The sequence below is a fragment of the Orcinus orca genome, chromosome 7 (assembly GCF_937001465.1).
Source record: "Orcinus orca chromosome 7, mOrcOrc1.1, whole genome shotgun sequence".
NCBI classification, from domain to species: Eukaryota; Metazoa; Chordata; class Mammalia; order Artiodactyla; family Delphinidae; genus Orcinus; species Orcinus orca.
The window spans coordinates 12,645,773-12,663,530 of record NC_064565.1 but is presented as its reverse complement, the minus strand read 5'-3'; positions in this window follow the sequence as shown (position 1 = coordinate 12,663,530).

Below are 17,758 nucleotides of genomic sequence, written 5' to 3'. Positions count from 1 at the left end.
CCTGTGTGATCTGCCCACAGGACTACTAAGGGGGCTAGTAAGGGTAGAGTGCTAGTCATTTTTTTTTAACTGCTTCATTCTTACTTCTTTTTATTCAGGAGAGTGTAAGTCAGGAGTTAGGTTAAATTGCCTAGTGATCTCATTCCTATAATTAAACTCTTTTAAGGTTAGAAGGGGGCAGAAAAGGGCAAATGGGAAAGGGATAGAAGAGCTACTTTCAGTTATCTTGCATTAGGACCTCACCCCATGGCTTTATTTCAACTTGATTAACCTCTGCAAAGACCCTATCTCCAAATAAGGTCACATTCTCAGGCACTAAGGATTAGGACTTCAACATATGAATTTAAGGAGACACAATTCAACCGATAACATACCCCAACTGTTCTCCTGCTCTTGAAGTATACATGGCCTGAGAAGAAACGAGTAGCAAGACTCAAAGACTGGTGGGGTTCCTATGAGGATTAAATGTTTCATGACAATGTCTGGCATATGGTAAGTTCCAGAGAAGCATTGTTCTGGCTGTTTGTACTGGACTTGATGATATGCCACTTCACTCAGTCTAAAATGCACTTCATGTTCACATTTTACAATTTCTGAAATGCATCTCACATTACAATGAGATGTACATTAAGATGAAGTTTTTTTTTTTCTTCTGAATACTTTCTATTTCAAGGGTGCATCTTAAAATCAATGTCATTTTAGAGTTGAAGAAATAATGTCATAAGTCTTGCCATTTAATGAGAACCTATTAAGCACCAGATTGTAGACACATCTTCATAAATCTTAAATCAGTTCTGCAAGGAAGGTTTTAGTATCTCCAACTTATTGGTGGGAGCAGGGATTTGCAGACACAATAAACTCTCTGAAGGCCACACAGTGAATCAGATGGCAGAACTAAGATCTGCAACCAGGCCTGTGGAATGCCTGGGCCCTTCCTCTATATACAACGCTGAGAAGGTAGATGTTTGTGTGTTTGCTTGTTTTTTGTTTGTTGTGCTGCGTTGCTTGTGCTCTGTGATGGTTTGTGAGAGGACCCAGCTCTGTTCAGTGTATAGACAAACCTGTTTGCCTCCAATGCCCTTTTGGCCAGAGTAGCATCTGATGTACTGTAGAATTAACATTTCTTCCTCAGACCATGTAACTAACAATTTACTCTCTTCACCGTCTTTATTATATCAGTACATAATTCTGTCACAATGAATACTGCTGTGTTCATTAATTATTGCTTACATATATACTTTTGCTCCCTAGTGAAACTATGAGCTTCTTACAATCAGGAATTGTGTCCTGAGTTTTCAGCACACATGGTGTCTTATAAAATGGAGGAAACAAAATTTAAAAACAAAAACAAAAAACAACCTATAGGTACTCAAGAAATGTTTATTTTCTGTGACTAGGTTTAAAAGGTCTTCTGAGATAATGGTTAGTTACATACATAAACCTGATAACATCCTAATATGCTAGTAGAATAAGGTACTCTGTGTAATACATGTGTATAGATGAATAAAGGTCATCTGAAAATTGTTCTCTGCTTTTACTGGGTTATTCAGAGATGGCAAAACCTGTCCGTGTGCTGTCACTCCTCAACCCTAGCACCCATGGAAGACATTACTAGTTGATCGTGGAGTTTTTTCTGCTGGGGTCAGAAGCAGATGCCGACGGTTTTGCAATATAGCCTTGTAGCAATCACTACCAATCTATTCAGGGTGACATATAGAATGAAGCCAATTTGACATCTCTTGTCTCGCTTACCTGTGGTTTTGAAACTGGAGAATGCAGAGCATTTAGGAAGAGGAATTATTGAACTAAAAAGTGGTCAGCAGAGATTTGTGACCTAGGGGTCTCCCAAGTGGCCGCAATACAAACATTCTCTTTATTCAGCTCTAGTAACACTAGCCCTGATTTAAAAATTACATCAGTGTGACACTATGGATGGACCTTGACTGTAAAAGTCAGATGGAGAATGACAAATACCATAAGGTTTCACTCATATGTGGAATATTTTAGAAAATAAATAAATAAGTAAACAAACAAAACAAAAGCACATAGACACAAGGAACAGATTGGTGGTTACCAGAAGGGAAGGGAAGTAGGGGAGGGTGAAATAGGTAAAGGGGGTCCATTGTGTGGTGACAGATAGAAACTAGACTTTTGGTGGTGAGCATGCTGTAGTGTATATAGAAGGTCAACTGTAATGTTGTACTAATGAAAACTTATACAACATTGTAAATCAGTGTTACTTCAGTTAAAAAAAAAATACTTGGATATGCCATATGTTGAGTTTGAGTTAGCCCAAGGAGCAAATATTACTGTTAAAATTCTGAAGTTCTATATACGTGTTAAGCATGATCATTTCTATTTGTGCTTTCCACATTGTTATTAAATAAACTAAAATTATATTGACATTATATTTTTAAAATAAATTTAAAAATTAAAAAATACAGCAGTGCTGGGGTAATTTGCAGTAATTTGGGTTATTTGTTCAGAAGTGACCCAAGACGAACTTAGGCTATGACACTGTGCTCTTCATCCTTCAGGCTTTTACACACTGTCCATGCTCAGGCTCTTCCCCAAATCTGTTAAGTCTGCCCAATTTAATCATAAATCCCAAGAAAGGAGTCCAGATACTGGTCTTTTTTAAATAGCTCCCCAGGTGATTTTAAATGTGCTAGTCAAAATATTATATATTTTATAATAACTATAAAAGGAGTATAAACTTTAAAAATTGTGAATCACTATATTGTACACCTGTAACTTATATAATATTGTACACCAACTATACTTCAATTAAAAAAATACTCAAGAAAAAATGAATTATAAATTAGAAAAAACAATATAGAACTCTATGCCAAAAAAGTGACATCTTCTGTTTATAAAGTAAGTTTATAAAAATTTTCAGGCACATCACTAGTCCTTGTAGCTTCCTCTATGAAAAGGATAATAATGTAAATTAAAGGGACAAGAAAACATTTATTTAATTTGACTGAATTGTCCTGCTCCATCCAATATGGTAGGCCCTAGTCACATGTAGCTACAGAGTACTTAAAATAGATAATCAAACTATGTGCTGTAAGTGTAAAATACATGCTACATCTAAAGACTTCAACAAAAAAAAATGTAAAATATCTCAGTAATAATTTTTACATATTGGTTACATGTTGAGGTGGTAATATTATACACACACACACACACACACACACACACACACACACACACACACATACATATGAAATTATTTTTAAAAATGTGCAGTCAAAGCAAAGAACCAGTGTGGGAGGGTATTTGTTGATAATAGTACCACTGAAGAAGATGCCTTCTAGGGGCATTTAAAGGGAGGCTGTTGGCAAAGAAAAGTCCTTAGCAAACTTTCACAAATGTATATACAATAGTGAGATTTTAGACCATAATATCCCGTGACAATCTTTAGGTCGCCATCACGAATGGACTCCCAGCCCTCACCTCTCCCCGCCTGATTACACATCTGTTGGATGGGAACACATCATCACACATGGTAATGAACCTCTAGAGTCACAGGGTTTGTGAAATCTCAGGTTATTTATAGGTATTTCCACATAGCATTTGGCCATTTTTTCTGTCCTATTAGAAAGTGTTTGTCCAGAGGGAAAAAATAATTACTTGCTTCACATTCACAAATTACCTAAAGGCATTTTCTTCAAAATTGCTATTTCTGGTGATTTGCTGATATTCAGTTTCACTGAAGCTTTAATGTTTATTTTCTTGAGAAAAGAACATCTTGAAGCTTTCATGAGATGTAAGTTTCAGAGAATTGTACGGGATTTTTTTCTCCCTGGTGCAAAATGCAGAGAGTAGTTATTGTTGTGCTGTGTTTTGTTTTATTAAATAAAAGCAAACTGCTTCCAAGGTTTGTTCGTCTCACCACCTTGGATACGCTTCATTGCATTGGCTTTTCTCAACAGCAGCTTCACCTCACGTGAAGTAACAGGGTGAGATGACCACGAACAGAAGGCAACAGAAACTTGGGCCCCAGGAATAGAAGTGCAGTGTCTAGTTATGTACTCCTCCTTACTTGCTCTGGCCATAGCACCCCTACTCCACCACCAAAGCCTTCTTAAAATATCTTAATCCCATCTCCTATTCCAAACTGTTGTAGCTGAAGTTATTATTTACACCTAATGCAATCCTGATGTTTGCCTCTTTATATAATTTTGATCCATTTTCCACTATCTTGCCCTCCTCCTTGAAATGCTTGGGCAAATATTTTAGGTGAAACTGGAAAACACTGCCAGTCGAGGGGCTTTCCCTTTGCTTGCTCCATGCTGGTTGATAAATATTTAAGAGCATGTAATATTGCGAGAGGAAGAAGTGCAAATTTTGGAATGGAACCCAGAAACATAGCTAGGGCAATGAAAGGTGATAGCAGATGTCAGGAAAAGAAAATAGAGTAAATAATGTTGACATTATTTTGCCTAAATATAAATTAGGATTTGTGTTAGTTCTAGCCACTCCATGGCAATGGGGTACCATTTTCCTGTTTGTATCCCGAGAGGATTGCAACAATTTCTTGAAGCTGAATTTACACAGCCCCTGAGAGAAATGATTTCCTACAGCCAGATGTGTCTAAGTGGAGGCTACTGGTCCATCTTCAGAGATTCATGAAAGCCATATCTCCATCACTTTGAAGATGCCCTACACAGTCCTGGGTTTTGGAGTCAGTCTAAAGGCAAATGCCAGCTCTGACCCTGACTACTTGATATTATGATAGTTGATACACTATTTTCACACAATTCTCCAGGAAATTCTTCAAGGGAAATACCCAATAGTTGTGTGATTCTTGAGTCACGGTGCCTGGTAAAGGAGCTCTAAGTCTAATGCAGGACTCTGATAAATAGACAAGCACTTGTGGTAAAGTGCCCAATACAGAAAAGTGAAATATCTTTCGTGGACCCATACAAGGCACTTGTCTTTCACCAGGACAAAGGAAGGTTTTTCAGAAAATGGCAACACGCACCCAGACTTAGCAGAGCAGAGGTTAGGAAAGGGCTTTCTGGGCAGTTTGTGCTTCAAATGCAGATACCCCAAAATCTGGATCCTTGGAACAATATAAAATTTTGCTCAGGGCTGGGAGACTTAGCAGGCAGGAGTTGCTGAGTTAGTCTTTCCATGGGACTGTGAAGCTTCATTCTCCTCATTGCTTAAGTACAAACTGTGGTGAAAACATGAAGACTTTATTTCTTTGCAGAAAATGACCCTGAAAAGAAAGCCAGCTGCTAATGTTTGCAGTAGCAATGAAGAGAAAGGGGTGATTCTTAGCCAGAAAATAGCTTTATAAATTACTTCGGTTTTATATTTATAGAACAATTCAGAGCTTATAGGGTTCAACTACATTTTCCACTTATAGTTAGGGCATCTAGAGTTGGAATTACATGCTACAGTGTATGCAAATTGGGATAATTTAGAATATCATAGAACATTTCTTGTAAATGACCAGGGTCTGCTCTAGTTTTGAACATTATGGCCAAAGTATAAAGAAAATCATGCCCTGAAGCTCAACTTCAATCCGTGCAGCTTGTTCTGATGTATTATTTCCCCACTAATATCACAGCTTCTGTGATAGCTGGAGGCTCATGGTGGAGAACACAGGGAAACACAGCCAGGCTCACAACCACACACCAGGATGGCTTTTTGTTGTCCTTCACACTTATACCTCTTGAATGAAACCACAACTAATTTTCTGAAGATAAATGGAGACTTATTCAAATGAGTTATTGAACAAAAAAACTTATCAAAAACATCCACCATGATTTCAAAGTGTAATGTGTCATCATGCTAATTCTTGTTGGTCTCTCAAGGTTGGCTATTTAATGAGACTCGTGACTTGCTTGATAGATGATACAGGATGAGGCCCCTTGTGCAGAAATCTCTATGTTACCAGCAGAACAGCAATTCCTCAGCTCTTGTCCCCTTGAAGGAAAGAATTCAATGGAAAGACATAGTACAGTTTCAAGCAGCAGGAGTTCTATTAAACAAAGCAAAAGCACACTCTCAAGAAAGGAGGAGAGTGGGCCGTCTGGGGGTCAGAAGCAGCCCCACAGAGAGGATAGGGTTGGTTTTCTCAGAGTGGTGGCAGGCCCTCCCTTTGTCCTGTGGCATTTGATTGACAAGTTGATTGACAGCTTGAGGTTATATAACTTTTCTCCTTGGGCACAGGAGCTTACCCATAAGCACTCAAGCAAAACCCACGGAAGGTCGGTGGGGGTGGCGGTGGAGGTCGGGGGCCGCAGTGGTAACTCATTATAAATACGTCATAATGAACCCCGGGCCTGCACTGACTGGTGCAGGTGCTGGTGCTCTGGAAAGCCCTTTGGGTTTTTGAAATCTCGTTTGGCCCTGATAAGACCAGAAACTTAGCGGTCCACAACCACAAAAGGGAGGATCTCTGGGCATGTTCTGGTCACAGGTGTCAAGGTGGAGGAGGGAAACATGACCCCATCCAGGATGGGGCAGGACCTCCTCGTGTTTGACTAGCTACCTAACATTTACTTCTGCAGTTATTTTTCCTACTGGGCACTGAGGGGATTGCAAATGGCTTCCAGTCCCAAGGTTTAAGGACAATCTAGGAGGTCATTATATTGTGGCAGCTGGGGTCCCTGAGGCTGAGAGAGATTGTGGGTGGAGTTAAGTTTGAAGTTAACTTGATAATACAGAGGTAATCCACAAGACAAGGGTGAGAAGAAAAGAAAAGACGTTGAACACTGACAGAAACAAGGAGGAGAGAAATATGGGTGTGTGTGTCGATTTAGAATGTAGAGTGAAGTAGTCATCACTCTGAATTTTGCTTATGTGTGTTCAGGGGCTGAAACCCAGTATAGGATTTTATCTTGCTACCCTGGAGTGAGAGTCGGGGTTTAGTGATTTTAACTCAACATCATCCCACTCTCAAAGTTCTTAGACCAACATGTTGAAAAATGATCTTTTAGAGAAATTAGAATTCTGGATGTTATAGAATCTCCTCCCCAATATTAGCTGCTTACAGAATTCTATCCTCCTTTCTCGGAGGCACAAAGTACTCCCCATTGAGTTGCAACCCTTGTAGTTTGGTGTGGAAATGTAACCAAAATGTCTCCAGAGAAATGCATGTATGATACTTGCCAATTCCAGGCATGGCCCAGAAGAAACCTTCCACAGTTACACCTCCATGGTCTTTCCTTCTGAAGGTAGGATGCCAATACCAACACACCTGAGGAGAAGATGGAGTCATAAACTGGAGAGACCTTCAGTCCCTAAATCGCTGAGTGGAGTAGAGGCACCTGCCAAGCCGGAAAATCCATTCTGGACCATCATCTGAGGAAGAAACAGGCTTCCATTGTATCTGAGTAAGCACACATTGGGGGTTGATTTCTGACAGCCATCCTACCATGCTGGCGATGCTTTGATTGCCTCTCAGATCCACACTGGGACCTTCTGTGCCCTGCTGTCCACCCAGAGAAGCTATCTCCATAGACTACAGCCCCTGGACTCCTTTGCTCTCCTACTTTTGGTTGACTGTAGCCAACAAGATACACTGGCAGCAACTTAGAACATGAGAGGACCCAGCAGGAGATGAGAAAAGAGGATAACAGAGGAGGAAGGTGTTTATCCTCATGCTCCCTCTTGGTAGCTCCCTCAGGCAGCTACTCTAAGGCACCTATAACTATCACTGAATGCTGGAGGCACAGAGCCTTCCCATCCTCCTTCAAACCAAGAGTGTTAATGAATTCTCACTGTACCTGGGTGACTTGCCAAGTCTTATCTTTTCCCTTAGCTCTGCCTGCACCTTTGTAAATAGGTATTTCCTTAAAAATCTATTCATTTAAACCATGTTGATCATGCCATCTATTCCTTCTGGGACTCTGGCAGATACAAACTCTGTAACTATCTCATTCTCTAACCATAAACTTGCCCAGTCACCTCCCTCAACCCTCAACCTTTTACTGATGATTTCCAGAGAAATATAGAAAGAGAATGCTTTCAGGACTTCCTTGGTGGTGCAGTGGTTAAGAATCCGCCTGTCAGTGAAGGGGACACGGGTTCGAGCCCTGGTCTGGGAAAAGCCCACATGCTGCAGAGCAACTAAGCCCGAGAGTCACAACTACTGAGTCCGCGTGCCACAACTACTGAAGCCTGTGAGCCTAGAGCCTGTGCTCCGCAACAAGAGAAGCCACCACGATGAGAAGCCCGTGCACTGCAGTGAAGAGTAGCCCCCGCTTGCCACCACTAGAGAAAGCCCGCGCACAGCAACAAAGACCCAATGCAGCCAAAAATAAATTAATTAATTAATAAAAGAAGAAAAAAGAAAGGGAATGCTTTCTAGTCTCTTCCTATGCTCACCATTAACACTGTGCAAATAAAGGCCCAGAAAAGGAAGTAGACTTTCCCAAAGCATTCAGCATTTTAAGCATAGAACCAGGTCTTTGGCTGAAAAGGAGTGAGCATGAAGGGGAGAACTTTCTAACAAAAGAACACAGCTGGAACTGGAAACATCATTGTTCCTTTCCACCTGACACTTCTTTGTCTGGATCCCAAGGATGGGTCACCCTTGGAAACATTCCTTGCCATCTGTTCTCAACCAGTTAGGAATGTTGTCAAGAAGTGTGTTGGAAATCCCATCTTAGACCTAGGAACCTGAGCTTCCTGTTGTGAATCCACAGGGATTCCTCAGAGCCCCTGCTTCTGCACTGATCTCCTGGGGCAGATGTGCCTGAAATCAGCATGTGGGGTTGGCCTAGGTCCCTCCCAGAGAGAATCCCCCATTGATATATGGCAGTAGAGACATTCCCACCATCTTCCTCAATATGCTTCACAGATGGAATCTGCTTTGGGGAAATGTGAGAGCCTCTGCAAGTTTATCCTGGTTAGCTGGATGGTGGGGGGCGGGGGCAGGGACCTAGGGTCCCCAGCCATCTCAGATAGCAGCAAGCAGAGAGAAGAGCTTGCAACAGGAATGGAAAGCCCATCCCGTAGTTCTCAGAAGAATGGTGATTGCATTTTCTCTCTTGACCTTCCTCATCACCAGCTTCATATTTCAGGGGCATTGGGGCAGGGAGAGGTCAATGTGGCCCCTTAGAGACACTTGGCTCACTGACCTTTTAGTGCCTTCTCTCCTAAATACCTCATATTTCTAGTCTCGTTTCCCTGACATCTTCCAAATAGCACACAAAGTAACTCCTAGGAGAAGGCACTGTGGGTTCTTTGAGGGCAGGGTCTGTAGTTTTACAAGGCTTTGTGTCTCTGGCACCCACACCAGGTCCTGGAAGGTAGCAGCTGTTCACAGAATGTTCACAATCTTAATGACACCCAATGAATGTGGTTGAGAATGCCCAAAATATCAGGAGGCAGGAACTAATTTTAGTAATTAATTTAGTAATTTTGGAATTAATTTTAAAGTTTGCCTGCCTTGAAGACCACCTTTAGAAAACTTAAGAAAAAGAATGATCAAATGCCCTTTTGCAGGAGATTTTAAGGCTGTAATAAAATATACGTTCCATTGCATTTATAGGAATCAAAACTATAAATTTCTGTGGTTAGTCAAGTTGTGAGAAATATGACTCCTAGTATGCCAATTACTTAGCCATTGGGTTAATCATCAGCCATATCTTTATTCTTATTTTGTACCTTTGAAACTCCCCAATACTATGAATTCCCTGCATCTTTATAATATTTGTCCGATAATTCTGTTCTAAGTGCACCCCAGCTACTGATCACCTGCCCTTAACCCTGTGTTCATCTGATATTTTTGTTTCTATATCTTCACCAGACTGCATCATTTAAGTTTTAATAGACCTCAGAAACCTAAAAAAATATATAGCTCATCTTCCCTGTCCTCTTACTCCTTCCAAACTTCAATCTAAAAACCTAATCATACATTTGCCCCTCTCTTTGAGCTCCATCCTCTGCTGTGGTTCCCCTGTTTATCTTCCTTTCTTTCTGGAATAGTCCTTAGAAAGTATCCCAATCCAATATCATCTGAAGGTTCAAACAATATTTTTCTGACTGACTTTATAATAGATGCCCTGTTTTTATAAACAGAAGAATGCAGAGAGAGAGAAAGTTTGTTTTTTTCTGTTTGGAAAGAAAATTGAGATTTATAATATAATTTTAGAACTGAAATATAACTGAAATATTAAAGAATCCAGGACCCTATTAGATAAGGAAGTCATGATTCAGAGAGATGAAGTAATTTACCTAAGCTCACACAGCAAGTTGTTACAAATTTAAGATTATACCGGGGTATCATAACTCCCAGTTGAATCCTCGTTCCAACATTTCAAGAGTCAATTTAGCTAACGTTTGTTGATTAACCACCACAAACTAGAATTAAAGTCTAACTGGAGACCTGAGGCAGCTCATACAGGACCCTGTCCTTGAAATGCATGCGGTCACCTAATAACTACAAAGACCAAAAATTACACAGCTTCAATTTACAAATAATTTATACTAATATCAAAATTCAAATTACCAGTACGTACCTAGAGCTGTATAGTTTTCAAAGTTCATACAGACCTATTAGCTCCGTGGTTTCATTTCACCTTGGGGGATAATTGTTCCTTATATTGAATTCTTCTTTTGGTCTTATCATTTTGCAGCTCATTCTCGCTAGAACCTAAAGCAGTAAAACAGACAATCCTGACAATCTCCAGAAAGAGTTGTGAGTGCAGCCGCGCAAGTCCTCACTCGGATGTGATTATGGACGGGTTTATTTCGTCAATCAGGGGATTTAGAGTAAATCATACTTTCCCAGGCTCTCCACTTTCACACACTACACTTACTGCCTAAAGCAATATTCCTTAAACTTCAGTATTCATCTGAACACTGGGCTTCACCCAGAGAGTCTCTGATGCAGCAGGTCCTTGTGGGGCCTGAGAATATGCTTTTCTGAGTTCCCGGGTGATGGTGATGCTGTCGATCTGGGACATGCATTTTGAAAAGCACTGGAAAAGCTGTCTTTTCCTGCTTCCACTTATGACTCAACTACTACTAATCTGAACCTGTGACCTACCCTCTTAAAATGAGCACAGGTGGCTCTTTGGGGAAGCCCCCTTGACTTCCTTCAGCACCTCCAAGGGACACGTCCTTGGTGTCCCACGGATGTCTGGACTTTCCCTGTCGTGGTGTTCAGTGCTGCATCATTGATGTTCAGCACTGCATCATTGAATCTGTGTTCTTGAGTGGTGAGAGGGCAGAGGTAGATTTCCTTGACACTCAGCCCAGTCTGGCACAATTCTTGGCACAGAACAAGGTTTATTCATGCTGAGATGTGTGCCAGAGGGAAGAGAGATAAATTCAACAAGCATATGTTGAGAATTTAAGGTGTGGGAAGATCTGGGCCCAAGATCCATTTGTGAATACATGTCAGGAAGAGTCTACTTGGAAGGTGCGGTTAAATTAATGACTGAAGGTGAGGCAGAGATTTGCCTCTCTCTTTGTATGTGTGTGCTGCTTTTGCTCAAGTGCTGGTGTCCGCTTCCTTCTCTCTGAATCTGAGCTGGCCTTGTGACTTGCCTTGGTCAGGGACATGTGACAGAATTGGCATTAAGCTAGTTCCAGGCTTAGTCTTCTTGAGGCTTTGCAGCTTCTGCTTTTATTCTGTGAAATCAGATGCCATATAAGAAACCCAACTACCCTGAGCTTTCCATGTTGTGAGGAAGCCCAAGATACCTCTGTGGTGAGGCCACGGGGAGAAACATTCCCCACCATCATCCGTTTTACCTTAGTTAGCGTTTCTCTTACCATTTTCCTCTTTTTCTTTCCCCTTTCCCTCTTTGGACATAAGTTTCTGTTAAAGTGGTTCTTTGGCTGGTTGTTTTTAGTACTTTAAACTGCTCATGAACAAGCACAGAAATTTAGCAAAATTATGTAAAATTGACCCTGCTGTTTTAGAATGGCAAATAAATGTACAATTGTTTACATAACAGAAAAGGCTAAGCAGAAAGTAAATTTCAATATGTCAGTATAGAGGCTCTGCTTTATGTAAACTTAATGTGAGATATATACCTTCATATAAATTTGGAAGTTGATGTGAGGGTGAAGCTTTCTTTGACTTTCTGGGCCAGAAGAGATGCCAACTTTATGCAGACAGATGAGTAACCTCTGCTCATGCCACATAGATACAGCTGAGACCAGTGGATCAACACTATTCTGAGGAATAAAAGTCATTTTTTTAAGCCACTAGTTTGGGAGAGGTTTGGTACATAGCAAAAGATAACTAAAAGATATGAAATTTGAATTTGGTGCCTGTCAAGTTATAGTATTAATATCGTTCTCTGTAGATGAATGTTATACTATAAAACATCAGTGATATTTTTGGAATGGACTCGTATTCACACATAATAAATGCCATCAAAAAAGACTAAGCTCTCCCCAAAGGTCAGCCATTCAAAATAGTTCATAAGATATTCATTCCATCTATAATAAAAGGCAACATGTATCTTGCTTAAGAGAATGGATTCAGGAATGAATAATATTAAAACTAGTGATAGTAATAATGATCAGTTATTGAACCCTTACTATGTATATACCTTGCGTGTTGAACGACAATTTTCTCACTTAATACTTGCAAAATGCCATAAGAATCATAAGTCATAATGTAATGTGGAGAAACCTGAGACCACCTGTTTGGTAAACTACAATACTGATTCCAAATATTCAAATGTATTTTTTCATCTTCTGTAACTGTAGATCTAGATCTCATCCATATAATAAGGCATACAGACAATCCATCCTTTTAAATCCACCATATTGTATTTTTAGACATAAGCAACCCCCACCATTGCCAGCAGCAACAAATAATATTGTTATGTTTTTAGTGGCAAGAATGTGTAGACAAACTCCTCACCTTACTTAAATAAGGTAAAAAACGGGGTTAGAAAATGTTAACCACATCTCTTGACTCTGGGAACTCTCAGAGGCATTTTCAAGCTAATGAGCTCTGTGAGTGCTATGTAACCTTGCTAGAAATGATTTGACCTTGAAATCCTTTCAGACCATCAACTGACAACACATACAGATAGCGATATTCCTCAGAATACCAATTGGAAAGTGCTGTTATAGACAAAGGAATGAGGTAGTTGATTGATTTTTAACTGAAACAACAAGGCTGGGAAAAAAAAAAACAGAAGTCAATGTGTAGACACAGCTCTATTTGACATTATTTAATTTTGCATTACATTTTTTAGTGGCATATGTTATGTTCTTTTACATTAAAAAATAAAACTTTTGCAAATATAAATATTTTAAAAATCATTTCTGGTATGGAGGCCCAGGAGAGAGTTCACATTCCAAACGCATGTTACTGCTCTCAGAAGGATTCACAAATACAGATTTTATTTTCCTTGTAGCCTAAGCCATGTTGACCTGTAACTTTGAGAGGAGATGCTCAATGATGATAAATAGGGCATGGCATGCATACTTCTTTCTGCCCATTGATGGAATGTCTTTGTAGCTCAGATTCCATTCCAGAAGTGGATGTTCCCATCCAAGAGAAAGGAGTGAAATGTCTGCACTGCAGTGTAATAGAGAGCACACATTGGACTGAATGACCAGATAGAAGAGAGAAAGCTTTCCTGTATGGTATGTAAAGCAAATGGCCATTTCACAGAGCACACTGAAAGAATCTTTCAGAATCAATGGAAACAATAGTTCTGAAACTGAATTTTAAACAGGTGTTTTAGTGGGGAATAAAAATAAACCTGAGTCCATGACAAAGGTCTGCCCTAAAATAAGGTGCTATAATCTCTGTGTAATCATGTGAGAAAGGAAAAGATTGGATCTTAAAAATCAGAATTGCTGGAACTGTCCCCCTAGACTTTTTTTAAAGAGGAAATGAGTGTTAATATCAGAACCCAATCTACATTATTTTGAGTACATGCTTATGTGTGACTGAGAAGTCGTAGATTTTATAAATTTCTCATTCAACATTGTGAAATGAAATAATGTCATTTACAGCAACATGGGTGGACCTAGAGATTATCATACTAAGCGAAGTAAGTCAGAAAGAGAAAGACAAGGATATGATATCACTTATATGTGGAATTTTTAAAAAGGATATAAATGAACTTATTTATAAAGCAGAAAAGGACTCACAGACATAGAAAAAAAACTTATGGTTACCAAAGGGGAAAGAGGGTGGGGGATAAATTAGGAGTTTGGGATTAGCATATACACACGACTATATGTAAAATAAATAATCAACAAGACCTACTGCATAGGAAAGGGAACTCTACTCAATATTCTGTGATAACTTATATAGGAAAAGAATCTGAAAATGAATGGATATACGTATATGTATAACTGAATCACTTTGCTGTACACCTGAAACTAACACAATATTGTAAATAAACTATACTCCAATATAAAAGAAAAATTAAGCTAAAAAATAAAAATAAAATTCATATTTTATGCTAAGAAGACAAGAAAAATTTAAATGTAAAAAAATTTTCTCTGCCCTTTGGCCTCTTCTCTCCCCCATTGTGCATTTTATATCTACATTTTGCATTGACCAAAACTTCCCCATCAGCAGAAATACCTGCTCAACCATAAACAGCACCATTCTCCTAGCATCAACAAGACAACTTCTTAAAAGATAATATTCCTTCTTGATAAGGGATCACATGGTGCTCAGATCTGGATTGTGTAAACTGTCAGTAATACGTCATTTAATGTACAGCCCTCTGTCTCAAAAAACATATAACCGCCTCGACTTCTAAAGAGTCAGAACAGTTCTAAGAGCTTTCTGAGGTGCTCTTCCCAGGTTACAGTCCTCAAATTTGAATCTAGCAAAAATGGTGCAATTGAATGAGTTCTATCAAGTGAATACAGTAGTGTTACCACCATTATGATCTAGCAATGGAACATTTCCATTATTCCAAAAAATCCCTCAAGCTCTTTCTACTCCCACCCCTGGCAACTACTGATCTGTTTTCTGTCTCTCAGTTTTGTCTTTTCTAGAGTAACACATGAATGGTATCTTCTATATGTAGTTATTGGGTTTGGTTTCTTTAATTTAATATAATACTTTTGAAACTCATCTATGTTGTTGAAAGCGTAAGTAGTTCATTCCCTCTTATTGTTGAGGAATATTCCATTATATGGATGCAACACAACTTATTTATTCATTCACTAGCTTATGGGGATTTGAGTTGTACTCAGTTGAGTCTATTAATAGTAAAGCTATGGACATTTATCCAGGTCTTTGTGTGGACATATGTTTTCATTGTTCATGGATAAAAGCCTGGATTGCTGGGTAGTATGGTAAGTGTGTATTTAACTTTAGAAGAAATTGCCTAAATGTTTTCCAAAGTGAGAGTTTCAGTTGATCCAAACTATTTAATACAGTGTCTGTTCAAATCTTTTGACTGCTTTTTCTTTTTAATTGAGATGTTTGTCTTTTTACTGATTTGTAAAATTTCTTATCTATTTCTGGCTACAAGCCCTTTGTCAAAGCATATGTTTGGTAAATATTTTCTCTCATGTGTAGCTTGTATTTCTCTTAACTATCTTTTGAAGAGCAGAAATGTTTAGTACTTCTGACAATGTACAAGTTATCATTATTTTTCTCTTATAATACATGCTTTTTGTGTCTTTTCAAGAAATCTTCGCCTAATCCATGGTCAGAAAGATTCTCTCCTTTTTCTCACCTAAAACGTACAAAACTTGTATAGGTTATAGGTTTCACATTTATAACTATGATCTATTTTATGTTAGTTTCTGTATATGGTGTGAGGTAAGAGTTGAAGTTTATTTTGTATTTTGAATATGGTATTTAATTGTTCCTAACCATTTGTTAAAAATACTGCTGTCAATGATATTGACACATTGAAGTGTCTTGGTACCTATGCTGGCAATCAACTGACCATATGTATGTGAGTCTATTTCTGTACTCTGCTTTCTTTTCCATTACTCCAAATGTCTGTCCTTAAAACAGTACCAGAAGGTCCTGATTACTATAATTTTCAGAGTGAATCATTAAATGAGGTATTATAAGTTATCCAACTTTGCTCTTCTATTTCTTGTTTTTGATATTAAAAGTCCTTTATATTTGTATAAATGTTAGAAGTAGCTTATCAATTTCTGCAAATATCCTCCTGGGATTTTGATTAGGATGTGTTGAATCTATACATCAATTATTTATTAATAACATTGAGTCTTCTAATTCATCAGCATAGAATATATATATATCCTCATTGATTTAGATCATCAAAGACTTTTCTTAGCAATGTTTTATAATTTTCAGTGTATTTTTCTTGAATATTATTTATTATATTCATCTGTAAGTATCTCAATTTTGTTGCTATTATGAAGTACATTACTGTTTTAAATTCTATTTCCAACCATTCACTGCCCCTATGTAGAATTTCAATTTATTTTGTATTTTTGCCTTTTATCTTGCAACCTTGCTAAGGTCACTTACTATTTCTGGTAACTTTTTACAGATAATGGGATTTTTCATGTAGACTGCAAATAAAGACACTTTTACCACTTGCTTTCCAAACTATATGCCTTTTATTATTATTATTACTATTATTATTAGCCTTATTGTGCTCATTTAATGGCTCCAAGCAAGAGACTTTTAAACACATATTTATAGAATATTAGATTTTTTTACATATATAATTATGTTTTAAATTCACAGCACTACATAAATAGATATTATTGTTGCCATTGTAAAAATAAAGAAACTGAGGTTCAGAGACTTCAGTTTACTGTAGTATTAATCCACGTTTTTAATTAAAGACTATCTTACCATTAAAATTCTATTCTAAATGATCCTACCACACCCCAAATTTAGTTATTCCTGGAGACCTATGAGTTATCCTTTCTCCCCTGTAAAAGTGCCCCCTTATCTCTACATTAGCTCTCTCCCGGGATTCTTCTTTCCCCATCTCCTTTCTTCTCACCTTCTTCTCCTGTCCCCAGTCACGAGTACAGAGCACCGGCTGTGACCACACAGTGAATCAGGACCTGGGAACTAATGAAAGGCATGCCAGCTACCCTCAAGCTCTCAACAGCTAGTTTAGAGACAGTGAATCATTGAACCGACTTCCAGAGGCAGCATGAGGTATGATGGGCATAGAGAGGAAGGCATATATGTAACTGCATATCCCAGTCAGAAAGGACCTACGACACAAAGGGAAAAGTGCAAAAAGACAAAAGTCTCATTTTTGTGTGTGTTCCAAGAAAGGGCAAGGTGCCAGGTAGAGCATGATGAGAAATACATTTGGAGTGTGTGTTAGTTACAATTCAGACAGGAAAATGAACGTGACTCAGATGTTTCAAACAAAGAATTTAATATAGAGAATTAGTTACTGAGGGATGGTAGAATTGGAACGATAAATAGAGAGCAATGAGACAATCTCGGATTTAGAAAGAGGAGGCTAGAGAGAAGTCCCGGAGTCCCTAACGTACTAGAGCCGGAGGGACTTAGAAAAAAAGATACCATTCACAGGGTTAAAAATCCAGGGCTGCTCACAGGAGCTAAAATCATGGTAGAAGCTTATTAGCAGAGTTGGAACCCTCCTGTAAACATATCTCTGGGGATGCTGGGAGAAACAGAGAAAAAATTACAAAGAAATGCCCTCTCTCTTCGCTTCCTCTGTCTTCAAAACTTCTGTTAGTGTCTCCTATTGAATGAACATAGCAGGAAGCCGGAGGGCAAGAGATTCTAGGAAATGAAGTTTACAGGAACAGAAGGATGAGGAAGTAAAATGAGAGAAAACAGGCAAAGGTCTCAGAGGAGTAAGGA